Source organism: Condylostylus longicornis, unplaced genomic scaffold (genome assembly GCF_029603195.1).
Source record: "Condylostylus longicornis isolate FDR11 unplaced genomic scaffold, ASM2960319v2 ptg000502l, whole genome shotgun sequence".
NCBI lineage: Eukaryota > Metazoa > Arthropoda > Insecta > Diptera > Dolichopodidae > Condylostylus > Condylostylus longicornis.
In genome coordinates, this window is record NW_026578460.1 from 52501 (window position 1) to 57500 (window position 5000).

General features: G+C 35.3%; 1 pseudogene; it reads left to right on the forward strand.

The window, feature by feature from the left end:
• Positions 1-3, forward strand: part of LOC129617335 (large subunit ribosomal RNA) — a 4018-nt pseudogene extending 4015 nt beyond the window's left edge.
• The last annotated feature ends 4997 nt before the right edge of the window (positions 4-5000 follow it).

Below are 5000 nucleotides of genomic sequence, written 5' to 3' on the forward strand. Positions count from 1 at the left end.
CGAAAAATTTATTTTATTTTTCGATTCTTCTTATTATTCCACATATTATTATCTCATGTAGAGTAGTGATATTGTGTGGGATATGGGGTCAGGTCTGCTCTGGTCTGGTCTAGTCTAGTCTAGATTTAGTCTAGTCTGGTCTAGTCTGATCTAGTATTGTATGGCCTGATCTGGTTTGGGTGATGGTCTTTATAGCCCTTATACATTCTTTATTATACATTACTAACAAGGTATGTATTATAAAATTGTATATGGGTATATAATAGTGGCGATGGTGGTAGCCACTAGTAGTACATTCTTATTACTTACTATAAAGTATTAAGTATGTATTATAAAATTGTATATGGGTATAATAGTGGCGATGGCGGTAGCCACTATTAGTACATTCTTATTACTTACTATAAAGTATTAAGTATGAATTATAAAATAGTATATGGGTATAATAGTGGCGATGGCGGTAGCCACTATTAGTACATTCTTATTACTTACTATAAAGTATTAAGTATGAATTATAAAATAGTATATGGGTATAATAGTGGCGATGGCGGTAGCCACTATTAGTACATTCTTATTACTTACTATAAAGTATTAAGTATATATTATAAAATTGTATATGAGTATAATAGTGGCGATGGCGGTAGCCACTATTAGTTCATTCTTATTACTTACTATAAAGTATTAAGTATGTATTATAAAATTGTATATGGGTATAATAGTGGCGATGGCGGTAGCCACTATTATTACATTCTTATTACTTACTATAAGTATATTAAGTGTGTATTATAAAATTGCATATGAGTATTAATAGTGGCGTTGGTACTTAAGTAGTACATTCTTATTATACTTACCTATATATAAGTATGTATTATAGGAATGGTGATAAACATTTGCTATTGAAGGCTTGTAATATTGATTGGTAGGTGGTGGTGGTGGTTGTTAAGATAGGTTAAGTATATTCTTACTATAAATACTTCAAATAAGTATTTTCTTAATGTATTACTGCATGAATAATGATTTAAGTAATACTTATTATTATATATCAATACAGTGGCAGGTATTGGATATGGGAATAACATAGACCTGAACGAGACATATGTTATGCTCGACAGGCAATAATTACTTTTCATGAATGAAAAGTAACCTGGGTTGGTAAGCATGTTATGCCCACCCGATGAAAAAATTTTTTTCAGCCTGGTTTGATATTTATCAAAGGCAAAATAAGCCTGATCGGGACATATGTTATGCTCGACAGGCAATAATTACTTTTCATGAGTGAAAAGTAACCTGGGTTGGTAAACATGTATGCCCACCCGATGAAAAAATTTTTTTCAGCCTGGTTTGATATTTATCAAAGGCAAAATAAGCCTGATCGGGACATATGTTATGCTCGACAGGCAATAATTACTTTTCATGAGTGAAAAGTAACCTGGGTTGGTAAACATGTATGCCCACCCGATGAAAAAATTTTTTTCAGCCTGGTTTGATATTTACCAATGGCAATATAAGCCTGATCGGGACATATGTTATGCTCGACAGGCAATAATTACTTTTCATAAGTGAAAAGTAACCTGGGTTGGTAAGCATGTTATGCCCACCCGATGAAAAAATTTTTTTCAGCCTGGTTTGATATTTATCAAAGGCAAAATAAGCCTGATCGGGACATATGTTATGCTCGACAGGCAATAATTACTTTTCATAAGTGAAAAGTAACCTGGGTTGGTAAACATGTTATGCCCACCCGATGAAAAAATTTTTTTCAGCCTGGTTTGATATTTATCAAAGGCAAAATAAGCCTGATCGGGACATATGTTATGCTCGACAGGCAATAATTACTTTTCATGAATGAAAAGTAACCTGGGTTGGTAAACATGTTATGCCCACCCGATGAAAAAAATTTTTTCAGCCTGGTTTGATATTTATCAAAGGCAAAATAAGCCTGATCGGGACATATGTTATGCTCGACAGGCAATAATTACTTTTCATGAATGAAAAGTAACCTGGGTTGGTAAACATGTTATGCCCACCCGATGAAAAAAATTTTTTCAGCCTGGTTTGATATTTATCAAAGGCAAAATAAGCCTGATCGGGACATATGTTATGCTCGACAGGCAATAATTACTTTTCATGAATGAAAAGTAACCTGGGTTGGTAAGCATGTTATGCCCACCCGATGAAAAAATTTTTTTCAGCCTGGTTTGATATTTATCAAAGGCAAAATAAGCCTGATCGGGACATATGTTATGCTCGACAGGCAATAAATACTTTTCATGAATGAAAAGTAACCTGGGTTGGTAAACATGTTATGCCCACCCGATGAAAAAATTTTTTTCAGCCTGGTTTGATATTTACCAATGGCAATATAAGCCTGATCGGGACATATGTTATGCTCGACAGGCAATAATTACTTTTCATGAATGAAAAGTAACCTGGGTTGGTAAGCATGTTATGCCCACCCGATGAAAAAATTTTTTTCAGCCTGGTTTGATATTTATCAAAGGCAAAATAAGCCTGATCGGGACATATGTTATGCTCGACAGGCAATAATTACTTTTCATGAGTGAAAAGTAACCTGGGTTGGTAAACATGTATGCCCACCCGATGAAAAAATTTTTTTCAGCCTGGTTTGATATTTATCAAAGGCAAAATAAGCCTGATCGGGACATATGTTATGCTCGACAGGCAATAATTACTTTTCATGAGTGAAAAGTAACCTGGGTTGGTAAACATGTATGCCCACCCGATGAAAAAATTTTTTTCAGCCTGGTTTGATATTTACCAATGGCAATATAAGCCTGATCGGGACATATGTTATGCTCGACAGGCAATAATTACTTTTCATGAATGAAAAGTAACCTGGGTTGGTAAACATGTTATGCCCACCCGATGAAAAAAATTTTTTCAGCCTGGTTTGATATTTATCAAAGGCAAAATAAGCCTGATCGGGACATATGTTATGCTCGACAGGCAATAATTACTTTTCATGAATGAAAAGTAACCTGGGTTGGTAAGCATGTTATGCCCACCCGATGAAAAAATTTTTTTCAGCCTGGTTTGATATTTATCAAAGGCAAAATAAGCCTGATCGGGACATATGTTATGCTCGACAGGCAATAAATACTTTTCATGAATGAAAAGTAACCTGGGTTGGTAAACATGTTATGCCCACCCGATGAAAAAATTTTTTTCAGCCTGGTTTGATATTTACCAATGGCAATATAAGCCTGATCGGGACATATGTTATGCTCGACAGGCAATAATTACTTTTCATGAATGAAAAGTAACCTGGGTTGGTAAGCATGTTATGCCCACCCGATGAAAAAATTTTTTTCAGCCTGGTTTGATATTTATCAAAGGCAAAATAAGCCTGATCGGGACATATGTTATGCTCGACAGGCAATAATTACTTTTCATGAGTGAAAAGTAACCTGGGTTGGTAAACATGTATGCCCACCCGATGAAAAAATTTTTTTCAGCCTGGTTTGATATTTACCAATGGCAATATAAGCCTGATCGGGACATATGTTATGCTCGACAGGCAATAATTACTTTTCATGAATGAAAAGTAACCTGGGTTGGTAAACATGTTATGCCCACCCGATGAAAAAAATTTTTTCAGCCTGGTTTGATATTTATCAAAGGCAAAATAAGCCTGATCGGGACATATGTTATGCTCGACAGGCAATAATTACTTTTCATGAATGAAAAGTAACCTGGGTTGGTAAGCATGTTATGCCCACCCGATGAAAAAAATTTTTTCAGCCTGGTTTGATATTTATCAAAGGCAAAATAAGCCTGATCGGGACATATGTTATGCTCGACAGGCAATAATTACTTTTCATGAATGAAAAGTAACCTGGGTTGGTAAGCATGTTATGCCCACCCGATGAAAAAATTTTTTTCAGCCTGGTTTGATATTTATCAAAGGCAAAATAAGCCTGATCGGGACATATGTTATGCTCGACAGGCAATAATTATTTTTCATGAATGAAAAGTAACCTGGGTTGGTAAACATGTTATGCCCACCCGATGAAAAAATTTTTTTCAGCCTGGTTTGATATTTACCAATGGCAATATAAGCCTTATCGGGACATATGTTATGCTCGACAGGCAATAATTACTTTTCATGAATGAAAAGTAACCTGGGTTGGTAAGCATGTTATGCCCACCCGATGAAAAAATTTTTTTCAGCCTGGTTTGATATTTATCAAAGGCAAAATAAGCCTGATCGGGACATATGTTATGCTCGACAGGCAATAATTACTTTTCATGAATGAAAAGTAACCTGGGTTGGTAAACATGTTATGCCCACCCGATGAAAGAATTTTTTTCAGCCTGGTTTGATATTTACCAATGGCAATATAAGCCTTATCGGGACATATGTTATGCTCGACAGGCAATAATTACTTTTCATGAATGAAAAGTAACCTGGGTTGGTAAACATGTTATGCCCACCCGATGAAAAAATTTTTTTCAGCCTGGTTTGATATTTACCAATGGCAATATAAGCCTGATCGGGACATATGTTATGCTCGACAGGCAATAATTACTTTTCATGAATGAAAAGTAACCTGGGTTGGTAAGCATGTTATGCCCACCCGATGAAAAAATTTTTTTCAGCCTGGTTTGATATTTATCAAAGGCAAAATAAGCCTGATCGGGACATATGTTATGCTCGACAGGCAATAATTATTTTTCATGAATGAAAAGTAACCTGGGTTGGTAAACATGTTATGCCCACCCGATGAAAAAATTTTTTTCAGCCTGGTTTGATATTTACCAATGGCAATATAAGCCTTATCGGGACATATGTTATGCTCGACAGGCAATAATTACTTTTCATGAATGAAAAGTAACCTGGGTTGGTAAGTATGTTATGCCCACCCGATGAAAAAATTTTTTTCAGCCTGGTTTGATATTTATCAAAGGCAAAATAAGCCTGATCGGGACATATGTTATGCTCGACAGGCAATAATTACTTTTCATGAATGAAAAGTAACCTG